This window comes from Branchiostoma floridae, chromosome 14, assembly GCF_000003815.2.
Source record: "Branchiostoma floridae strain S238N-H82 chromosome 14, Bfl_VNyyK, whole genome shotgun sequence".
Classification (NCBI taxonomy): domain Eukaryota; kingdom Metazoa; phylum Chordata; class Leptocardii; order Amphioxiformes; family Branchiostomatidae; genus Branchiostoma; species Branchiostoma floridae.
Window position 1 is genome coordinate 1773412 of NC_049992.1, and position 12177 is coordinate 1785588.

General features: G+C 44.3%; 1 protein-coding gene across 1 annotated transcript in view; it reads left to right on the forward strand.

The window, feature by feature from the left end:
- LOC118429968 (D-glucuronyl C5-epimerase-like) overlaps nt 1–12177 on the forward strand; it is an 83933-nt gene that overhangs the window by 21643 nt on the left and 50113 nt on the right. The window contains exon 2 of the mRNA XM_035840615.1: nt 5991–6138. The gene's annotated coding sequence lies outside the window, so the exon portion shown is untranslated. The remainder of the gene's footprint in view (nt 1–5990; nt 6139–12177) is intronic.

The following is a 12177-nucleotide window of genomic DNA, read 5'->3' on the forward strand; positions in this document are numbered from 1 at the left end:
TACAGAGCGAAGCCTGAAAGGCTGCAAAGCTGCTATCGTGGGTAGTTACAGAGCGAAGCCTGAAAGACTGCGTAGCTGCTATCGTGGGTAGTTACAGAGCGAAGCCTGAAAGGCTGCGTAGCTGCTATCGTGGGTAGTTACTGACAGAGCGAAGCCTGAAAGGCCGGTAGCTGCTATCGTGGGTAGTTACTGACAGAGCGAAGCCTGAAAGGCTGCGTAGCTGCTATCGTGGGTAGTTACTGACAGAGGGAAGCCTGAAAGGCTGCGTAGCTGCTATCGTGGGTAGTTACTGACAGAGCGAAGCCTGAAAGGCTGCGTAGCTGCTATCGTGGGTAGTTACAGAGCGAAGCCTGAAAGACTGCGTAGCTGCTATCGTGGGTAGTTACCGACAGAGCGAAGCCTGAAAGGCTGCGTAGCTGCTATCGTGGGTAGTTACAGAGCGAAGCCTGAAAGGCTGTGTAGCTGCTATCGTGGGTAGTTACCGACAGAGCGAAGCCTGAAAGGCTGCGTAGCTGCTATCGTGGGTAGTTACAGAGCGAAGCCTGAAAGGCTGTGTAGCTGCTATCGTGGGTAGTTACCGACAGAGCAAAGCCTGAAAGGCTGCGTAGCTGCTATCGTGGGTAGTTACAGAGCGAAGCCTGAAAGGCTGCGTAGCTGCAGGGATTTCTGTCTCTACTGCGGCAAACCAATCTAAAGTCTATATTTGGATGAAGCGATCACGGCGCTGCGAGAGAGCCTTGCCGGCTGGTGGTTTATGGGGATGGATTGCTCTATTAAAGTTTTGTTGCTGGATCTGGAAACCCCTTAGAGCATATGATAGTATCATAATGGCAGCATCATGATGTGCTGTGCCCATTCAGGACCGGGTTGGGGCCGCCAGGGTGGGAATATTGCTTTTATTCTGTAGGCTGTAAATTTCCTTCTGTAAAACAGTTGGAGGCATGGGGTCTGGAAGGCACGTATGTAGGGGAGCTGAAGTAAGTTGGAGGCCTGGTGGGGATAACAGTTTGTAAAAGTGCAAAGGTACAAAATGTGTAAGGTTGTCTTTAGTTAGACATAAGCGCCATCATGTCAGCATGGATGGAGTTTTAATCCTTCTTCTACCTCTATGGAAAATGGAGGTATTGTTTTTGGTGTGTCTGTGTGCAGTTTGTGCTTTTGTGTGTGTTTCTGGATAACGTGCCACTGTAAGTGGTCAGCATACATGAATAAGAACCTCTGGATGGATGGTAATGATATTTGGAATGTGGGTAGGTATTTAGAAGACAAAGGTCGATGTGAAGTTTAGGCCCCCTGGTGTGTGACCTCGATACTGCAGCAGAACTTTTGTGTTGGACATGCCATGCCGGTCTGAACTTAGTGTTAGTAATCACAAATTGTACATACAAGAATGCACTATAAGGCGAGAACAACTTATTTTTTATTCTTGTACATTTCTAAGTAATTATTCAACAATAGCATATATACCAATGGGCTGAGCAATAAACTTGATCTTGACCATGTCCCCTTCCAGAAACTGTGTGTTCCAAGGTACAGACTTCCCCTCAGCATCACACTAGATGTTTTCAGCTTCCAGTCTGGCCTTGTTTGTTAAAAATCTGAGACACTGCAGCTTGGATTGAGATGTACACGTTTGATCTACTCTGAAATTCGTTCCTCCAGCCAAGCTTTACATGTTACATTGTGCTTCCCGTGTTTGTTTCTGGCCCCGATTTCTGGCGGGAAAGGCGAGCGGTTCCCAGCCTGATGTCTGGCGGGAAAGGCGAGCGGTTCCCAGCCTGATTCTGGCGGGAAAGGCGAGCGGTTCCCAGCCTGATTCTGGCGGGAAAGGCGAGCGGTTCCCAGCCTGATGTCTGGCGGGAAAGGCGAGCGGTTCCTAGCCTGATTCTGGCGGGAAAGGCGAGCGGTTCCCAGCCTGATTTCTGGCGGGAAAGGCGAGCGGTTCCCAGCCTGATGTCTGGCGGGAAAGGCGAGCGGTTCCCAGCCTGATGTCTGGCGGGAAAGGCGAGCGGTTCCCAGCCTGATGTCTGGCGGGAAAGGCGAGCGGTTCCCAGCCTGATTGCAGCCGGCCCTGGGGAAATCCTGGCTGATTTGGTATCACTCAATATTGGAGCGTTTATCGACCTTAATCATCGGGGTGGCCGGCACTTTGTGTCTTCTGCGGCGCCATAAATCAGGTTACAGATGAAAACGGCGTCTCTGTGGACTCGCTACAAATTATGATGGATAAATTACAACACTCAACGCTCCATTGACATGGGAATTTTCCTGACATTCGATTTTAGATTGAAATGTGTTGCAAATGTTTGTTTCTCTCATAATGTATAAATTCTTTCATCGTTCTACATTTCGGTGCAGTTTGAATAAACAAACATACAGCAGTACTCCCTGCAGTAGATGCAGGAAGTCAGCAGACATTTTACAAATGGGTTGGGAGGGAAATAAACAGCGTTTGCTAGCAAATATTAGCCTTTTGTTAATGTAGGACATGCGGACACTGGCTCTATAGTGTTATTGTATTTTATTTTATTTTATTCGCATTCATTTTTTGAGCATGGGACAAGAAGCTCACAATGAGCTTATGGTGGTCTTCTGCTCTGTATATTACATACAATGACAGTCAAAAAATGTTATTCGATTTTTACTTGATTTTTGTACAGTAAGCCACCATACCATAGTCCCATGCAGGTACATAAATCTTTCCCGTTAGCTACGGTAAACACACCATAGTCCCATGCATGTACAGTAAGCTCCACACCATAGACCCATGCATGTACAGTAAAAGTTCTGTTTAGTAAAAGTCTTCCCCCATAAGCTTCCACACTGTGGTGCAGGCATGTAAAAGTCTTCCCCATAAGCAACTACTCCAAAGACACCCCCCCCCCCCATCATGTGCCGGTCATGCCTCATTGCTATATTTGTCTGATCTCAATCAAGCCATGACTGATCTGTGTGCGAATCTCCAATAGTCTATTTAGTCGGCAAGCTTTTAGCCCGGCCGGCCGGCGGAACCCCTTTCAAGGCAGGTTTGCTGAACGGCTTTAATCTACTTATCTGCAGAGATGGGAGAGATAAACTCAGCGCGGCACAAAGGTTCGTAAAGAGGCACGGTTTGATCGAACTCTCGCCAGTCTCGATCATCGCTGACATCACTGCCCTTCAGAAGAACCCACACTAGAGAGGTCGGGTGAGGTGCCAAACTCTCCTGATGACAAGCTGGTTTTCAGTGCGAGGTTCATTAAAGCTGTAAGTAACAGTGGAACGTCCAGGGATCAGCCTTGTCAGAACTTCAGTAGTAGGTTACCAGGTGATGACACAAACACTGTTCACGTGTGCATCTAATATCTACAGCAGCAAGTTCACCCTCAGTCTCAAGCTCTCGTGGTTTGACTTAAGTTGATTTTCAGTGAGAACGAGGTCCATTGAAGCTGTAACCCAGGGAAAGTCAGGGATCAGCCTTGTCAGAACTTCAGTAGTAGGTGCTGATGACACAAGCACTGCTCGATGTGTGCAATTCTAATATCTCAGCAGCAAGTTGGTCTTCAGTCTCTGCTTCTGCAAATTGTGGATCTCGTGGTTTGACTAGTTGTTTTTCAGTGAGAGCGAGGTCCATTGAAGCTGTAACCCAGGGACAGTCAGGGATCAGTGTTGTCAAACCGTGTAGATGGTGATGTGTGGTAAAGTTTCTCTACAAAAAAAGTACAGCAGCATGTGGTTGGAGACTTGCATTTTGTTGAAGGGTACTCTGGGTGGCCTGGGTTCAGTCTATCACCTAAACATAATTTGCAAGTTAATGGCATATGAGCACTGTTTGGTGGTGATTGTATGCAAGGTGGTTGCAAGACCTGATATTAACATGGCATCTTTTGCCCTCAATCTCTCTCAAATTGTTAACAATAAGTACTGAATTTGTATTGGACCAAGATGCTATCCAGTCCTTAAATGTTCAAAGAATTTAAGATGAAAGTAGTGTTGGGATGTGACAAGTTAAATCTAATGCTTTAAGCTTCAGCCCTTCTTCCCTGCTGCTTACACCATGACAAATTTGTTGCTAACAGGCTGAATGTTATACTAAAGTAAATAGGAAAAATTCATTGGTAACTATTTCCTTAGACTGTTGGTACAGCAGTCTGGTTTCTCGGGATGTTGCTGAACTGAAATGTAGTCGCTTGTTTGGGTCTTGCTGACTCCTCCAGATTTCCTTGTGATACATCCTTAAATCCACGGCCCAGCTGTTACGGAGCCTTAAAGATTAATGAGATTTAAAGTATCAGTCATTGATTCTTTCTACAGTATAAAGTTACAGGAATGTTTGTTTTGTGTTAAGGTAGCACTTTCACACAGAACACAGGCAAGTCTTGTGTTAAGGTAGCACTTTCACAAGTTTTGTGTTAAGGTAGCACTTCACAAGTTTTGTGTTAAGGTAGCACTTCACAAGTTTTGTGTTAAGGTAGCACTTTCACACATAAAACTGGCAAGTTTTGACAGTGTTTCCAGCACTCCCGCTAGTATATGATGATGACGATGATGATAGCAGTACATGATGAATATATTGTAATCATTGTTTATCCCAGTCAGTGAATAGATAAAGATGTGCTATGAAAAACAATTTTCAGGAGGTTGAAAAGTTGTCTTGATAAATGCCTTACTTAATATAATACTGCCATTCCCGAGCACATCTGTGAGGGATCTCCCAAGCATCGTCCATGGATGCATCTCTGTCTGTCTGTCCTTGAAAACCCTGAAAAATGATACATTCGTACCTTCATATTAAATCATATCACCCGTCTCTTCTCGTTAATTACCGGCCTAATTTTCTCATGTTTTGTGGCTTAATTACTTTGTCTCCTCCTGTGTATCTATAATTAAATCGGGCCGTTTTGTTGAGTGGGGGTTTAAGGATGAAAGACGGGGTAATAACTTTGCCGTCAACAGGTGCTTAATGCTATTGTGGTGCGACGCTAAGCCTGTGAAGAGAAATTACCTCTCCCATAAATCGCTTTATAACTGCCTGCTGATCTAATTACAGGAGTTAGCTTGGATGGGGGTGATGTTTGGGGGGGGGGGGGGTGCGGGGCATGGCTGTTTTATTCCCTGGTTCTGGGTTTGTGCAGACAAATGATTTAGCAGGGAAAATGAAAATGAAAAATTGAAAAAAGGACATGCTGCACTGACATGATGGACACATTTGCTACCACAGGAGCCACGAAGTCAGCTTCCTGTGCTGGGTGATATTACATTACTTATTTGCAATCATTGATAGATGGAAAATAAACCAAGTTTATGCAGATACAGAAAATGGTACCACTCAACTTAACAATATTTTTTCAACTGTTGGTGCCATAATCAAGCCATTTTGCTTGTTCACCGTGAATGATTCATTGTGATGTTTTTAATGTTTTTGTGTCAAATCAAAGATAAATGAAGCAGTGATTCTGAGAAGTAGGAAATAGATTAGCGTAGCCATAAGATTCTCCATGACAGGAGATGAAGAAGACTAATTTTGAACGTTGGCCCCGAAAGCGGATTAATTCTTCTGAACAATCCCTACATCCCATCACAGAAATATCATCCTCTTTACCGTTGATGGATAGTGAATATAAATTGCGTTTTGCGGAGAGGCGACATTTTCCTTTATCGGGTCTCCCCCCGGATGTCAGCGCCTTGTAATTGGATTCCTTAAGAATGTATAACCTGATAATTTGCAGCATACAAAGCAGACAAGATGTAAATCAGGGCTTGTTGGGAGTTGGGTCGAGCTTTCGGGCTCGGTGGAAGATTGTTGGGTTAAAAACTTGTCTTCATAGTAGGTTTGTTTTTGATGGCACATCAGGTGGTTCATGGTTTGCCCCCAACAGTCTAAAGTTACTCAGCACACAAATTTTACTTGCAAAATGTTTTCACAAGCCATACTTGCAGGTAATATTGCTATCATGAAATGTCAACTTGTTACAATTGTTTCATTTATCCTTTATTTCCTTATTCTGCAGATATCTGAAGACACACCTTTAAGTGAAGGTCATCAGAAAGTGAAAGTTGTGTGTAGAGAAGACGCCCTAAGGACCGACCATGTGGAGGTAACACTACGGAAGGACTGATGAACCCTTAAGAGACAGAGAACAAAGGCACATGTTAAAGGTATGTCAGAAATCTGTAGACAACTCTATAGTTACACACCAGTGTGTGTTTACAGCAACTAGCTTGGAGATTGTACATGTACATGAGAGGATGCTGACATACACACAGCACTGTTGGGGTTACACACCAGTGTGGGTCCACAGCAACTGGGTTGGAGGTTATACCCAATAGGATAAAGGTATTACGTACAGTACTGGTGTTGGTGGGAGGCATACAACTGAACTTCTGTCTGTGTCGATGGTCACAATTCGCTCCACAACTTCACAACGAATGGAGGAAGGTTTGTTTGTAACTAGTTGCCTGAATGTTTCACCTAAACTTTGCTTCTACAAGTTTCCTTGAGAACTACTTGTGATTGTGACATGCCTGCCGTCTTGGTTTATTCATGATTTCATCGGAAGGTGTCGGTAGAACATCTCAAAGTGCCGGTCTGGAGCCAGTGGGTATATCGGGTAACAGTTTCTACACGGAAGCTGTCAGATCTTCTTGCTTTTAAGAAGATGGCATTTCTAGCAGCACCACTCTAGTGAAGATGCTGTAATATTGATTTGTGTGGACAGTTAGAGTGCTGAAGTTTGGCACGTGGGTGAGTTAGAGTGTTGAAGTTTGGCACGTGGGTGTGCAGGGTTGTTGTGCAGCTGTAATACTGATTTGTGTGGAGAGTTAGAGTGCTGAAGATTAGTACATGGGGGTGCTGGGTTGGTGTGCAGCATAACTTATAATACCACACCAGTGTATTGCCTTCTGTATGCAGGTTAGCGCAGGTAAAACTGGAGCTGTGCAGGTATTTCTGGTGTCTACCTGCACCTAACCTGCACTGGTCCATGAACTGGGTTTTATTAGGGCTGTGTACCTAAATACCCGTACCTGTATCGTACCTAAAAAATTGTTTAGGTACAGGTCCGGACCTAAACATCTGTGTACCTGTACCTGTACCTAAACAAACTAAATCACTATTAAACACTACTTTTTAAGACTGCTGGACAAGTAAATCCCGAATAAACAATGACAATGGTGATAATCTTGCAGTTGAAACTTAAGAAAATTTCCAGAAGAAATTGTTTTGAGACTCAAATATGTAATTCCAAATACAAAGATGACAATTCATCACTAGAAAAGACAGTTAGCTACATGTTTAACTTACATATACTTGGTTAAACTTTTTTAGGTACAGGTGCAGGTCCAGACCTGTACCTAAAGCCCTGTACCTGTACCTGTACCTGAAATTTGTTTAGGTACACAGCCCTAGGTTTTATACATAGATGTCAGTATGAAGTAGGTGTATATATAAATGTTTATTCTCTTAATTTACCAGGTAACGTTACAGGCCGTGCCCTACATGTTACGACATGTTGCTGACAGGCCCCAGACAGTTATCGATGCCCGTGGTTAGAAGTTAATTAAAGGCTTCTGTGTTTATCAATTCCTTAATTAGAGAAGCAGGTCTGACTGTGTGCACTGATGGTGCCGGGGAGGTGGGAACTATTATTGGAGCTGGTGGGGAATAGATTTTGGAATTGTAAAGTCTAATGGAGATCGAAACAAACAAACAAACAAACGTGTGAGCTTTGGAGATTTTCATAGTCAGTCCCACCAGAGGCTGTTAGTCCAACTATACTGCCTTCTATGACTCATGATAAGCATTAAAAAATAGTGAATTTTGAGCAAAAATACCGCAGTAATATGGGCAGATAAACCCCAACTTTCAATATTTGTGTGTCCCTGGTTAGTAAAGCCCCAATTTAAAAAAAGGTTTAACTTACCGTCCTAAATAAGAACATACCGGGTGGATTTTACTGCTGAAAAAATACACGTCCCAGCACGTTTATTTGGGACGTGAGAGTAGTCCAATCAGACTGCCTCCTACATGTAGGACTCAGGAGCCTGGAAGTCTCAGTCTGAGTCCACCAGGAATAAGTGCTGGATTATTATCACATCATATGGAATATCCACCAGGAATAAGTGCTGGATTATTATCACATCATATGGAATATCCAAAGGCGCCCGCATGCTGATGGTATGGCACTCTGCGCTGTGACTATGAATTTCGTTACCGCTTATTTCCACCTATATTAAATCTCCTGCTGCCAGCTTGTATAGTGGGTATCGGTGTGTAAGGCCTGTTTGGATGATAAAGTTTATTGGAAATTGATGCCTGAAGGGGGATGGAAGAATGAAAGGAAAGTAATGCTTTTGCACTCTGATGCTTGTAAAAGGAAATTGTCATATTTATTTATACAACATCAATATTTTTTTTGTTTTTTGTTTGCTTCATTAGACTATTTTTCCTGATGACACGAGTTTCTTAGTTTTAGTTGTTCCATTTCTCAAGGCTGCTTGGAGGGTCGTTGTTACCGGGTGTTTTATAGGGGGGCTTGGATGGTCACATAAAGCTGGTGGCCCCCTGTATAAGGGCGGGGGGTGGGGGTGACATAAGGCCGGTGGCCCCTTGTATAAGGGAGGGGGGGTGACATAAGGCCGGTGGCCCCTTGTATAAGGGAGGGGGGTGACATAAAGCCGGTGGCCCCTTTTATAAGGGAGGAGGGTGACATAAATCCGGTGGCCCCTTGTATAGGGGAGGGGGGTGACATAAAGCCGGTGGCCCCTTGTATAAGGGAGGGGGGTGACATGAAGTCGGTAGCCCCTTGTATAAGGGAGGGGGGTGACATAAAGCTGGTGGCCCCTTGTATAAGGGAGGGGGGTGACATAAAGCCGGTGGCCCCTTGTATAAGGGAGCTCCAGGTATAAGCCTCAAGTGTGGACAAGAACCCATCATTCATATATTAGCTGCTGCAGTCAGTATGGATACTTTCACAACTGTGAAAATCCTGTAAACTGTCTTTGGAAGCTTTTAGCAAAGTCTCCTGTCTTGCTGCCTGCTTAGTTCAGACAGAAGCATGCAGAAAGCAAGTTTGAGTCTTTTGCTTAAAGGACAATAGAAAATGTTTAGTGGGACTTAATGGACATGAAGTGTTTAGGATATAAATTAACAATGGAGGAAACTGTAAGGATTACTGTTCTTCCTTGGGCACCTGGAACTCGGTAGTTTCCTCAATAGTTTCCTGACCAGTTTCAGATTTCACCCCAGCAAGTTCTTTACTAGTGTCATATTTCACCTCGGTAAGTTCCTGACTAGTGTCATATTTCACCCCAGTAAGTTCCTGACTAGTGTCATACATGTATTTCACCTCAGTAAGTTTCTCACTAGTGTCATATTTCACCTCAGTAAGTTCCTCACTAGTGTTAGATTTCACCTCGGTAAGTTCCTGACTAGTGTCATATTTCACAAGCCCTCATCAGGACGTTCTAATTGCAGAACTGATAAATTGGATGGAAGCGGAGACTTAGTAAATTGCAGAGAGTCGAGTTAATACCAGTGGCGACAGATATTGCCGTATGTCTGCTGCCAGTTTCATCAACTCTGTTCTGCTCCAGGAGTTCAGCTTTTCATTATTACAACATGAAACTCTCCATATCTTCTGGGGAAACCTGTCCATCATCACCTGCTAAATCACATGCTTAACCAGACTGCTGGTCCATGAAGATAGTTATTTTTGATGGACAAAATGAACAAGACTAAATGTCTTCTGTTAATCATTGTGTAGTTTTAATCTACATCAGATTTCTATTTGCCTTGCTGAGAGATGCTAACTAGCCACTGATCTTGATAAGAAAATAGAAACTTCAGGTATCTGTCATGATATCAGCTACAGGAGCTGATGTTAGTACAAATCTGTAGGCTGCTGAATTTCTCCATTCACCAGTTCAGTTTTTCTCTGCCCAACTGTACAAACTTTGGAGTCACTGCAATGAGGTTGGTGAACATGCTATCAACTTTCAATGGGAAAGTTTCTTAGTTGTTCTGTGAAGGTTGAAGGGAAGCTCATTGTGTTCTTGTAATGTTAAAGTTGATGTGTTTGCCCTGATCTATTTTGGCACTTTTAATACATACCTTTGCCCCGGGCTGTTATATAAGACCCAACCAAAGAACAGTCAATATTGTTGAAAGGTTCCCAAAGCCTCTCCTTTGTGCCATGATTCCGTTCTGCAGAATGACTTGTAATTGCAAATGATGAGGGCCTGCTTGGCACCCTCAGAAGCTGCTGTATGATCAAAGGCACACATTCATGTGGCCCAGTGGCCGCCGTTTGAACAGCAAATAAGGGTTATAGCTCACATGCAGGTTAACTCCACCATGATCATGCCTGTACCATGGTTGTAATGACTGGTATAGACTTGCTGTAATGCCTGTAATCCACAGTGTAAAGTAAGGTGTATCGCTCACCCAGACCAGTCATTACTCTGTAATCATTGTGTCCATCTCAGGGTCTAGTGTGAATGGCTGGTTCGGATGATGCTTTATCTGAAATGTCTGCATAATCCTTATTAATTTCTGCAGAACTGAACAACCCAGTCGACATGTTCACCCTGCCTCCCCAAAGGGCTCTCTTTGAAGTGGAAATGTGGCTCCAGCAACTTTCTGGGAGTGAAAGTCTCTGTGGTGCTGCCTGTGATCATTCACGTTCATTATTACCCTCCTCATGCAAGAAGGGCGTGATTTTCATTATTACCCTCCTCATGCAAGAAGGGCGTGATTTTCATGCTGTATGTCTAGGGGGGGGGGGGATAAATCCGGCTGAAGGCGGGCCGTACCACGGCTAAACTGGGGGGTGATAATCCTGGTTAAATCAACTGAAGGCGGGCCGTACCACGGCTAAACTGGGGGGTGATAATCCTGGTTAAATCAACTGAAGGTGGGCCGTACCACGGCTAACCTGGGGGGTGATAATCCTGGTTAAATCAACTGAAGGCGGGCCGTACCACGGCTAAACTGGGGGGTGATCATCCTGGTTAAATCGACTGAAGGCGGGCCGTACCACGGCTAAACTGGGGGGTGATAATCCTGGTTAAATCAACTGAAGGTGGGCCGTACCACGGCTAAACTGGGGGGTGATAATCCTGGTTAAATCAACTGAAGGTGGGCCGTACCACGGCTTAACTGGGGGGTGATAATCCTGGTTAGATCAACTGAAGGCGGGCCGTACCACGGCTAAACTGGGGGGTAGTTATTCCTGGTTAAATCAACTGAAGGCGGGCCGTACCACGGCTAAACTGGGGGGGTGATAATCCTGGTTAAATCAACTGAAGGCGGGCCGTACCACGGCTAAACTGGGGGGTGATAATCCTGGTTAAATCGACTGAAGGCGGGCCGTACCACGGCAAAACTGGGGGGTGATAATCCTGGTTAAATCAACTGAAGGCGGGCCGTACCACGGCTAAACTGGGGGGTGATAATCCTGGTTAAATCGACTGATAGAGTCCAAACCTGCACAGCTAATGTTCTGGGCGACGCGCCCTAAGTAAGCTCAATCAGTCAATATGGAGGAATGATGACCCTGCACCAACGTCGTACGTTTCAGGGGTAAATAAGTTCTAGAGTGCATCTTATGTGGACTGTGCAGCGCAGTATGGGGCTGTGTGATATACTCCATCATCAACTCATTCTCTGCACACGTATGGGAAACCCTTCATATGGGAACTCTTCAGACTTGTGGGCAGGAAGACATCGGGAGGTTGTTTTATAAGAGTGTCTGCCCAGGGTTCTAGCCAGTGCATTTTAGCGTAGTGGGCCCCTACGCTAAAATTTGTGACCACTACGCTAAAATAAGGGCCACTACACTAATTTTTAACTACTGTAGTGGTGTTTTGGTATCATTTGCTTGTTCAACAATGTCTTATCAATGTCTGCACAATGAAAAATGGTGATATGACCCTTAAAACTGACCACAAAATCCTACAATTTACATGTGATGTTAACAAAGTGCCAACTTTTAACTCTACATTTTCTAATAATGATCTATCCAACCTAAAACAACTGGCACATGGGATAATGATCTATCCAAACTAAAACAACTGGCACATGGGATAATGATCTATCCAGCCTAAAACAACTGGCACATGGGATAATGATCTATCCAACCTAAAACAACTGGCACATGGGATAATGATCTATCCAACCTAAAACAACTGGCACAGGGA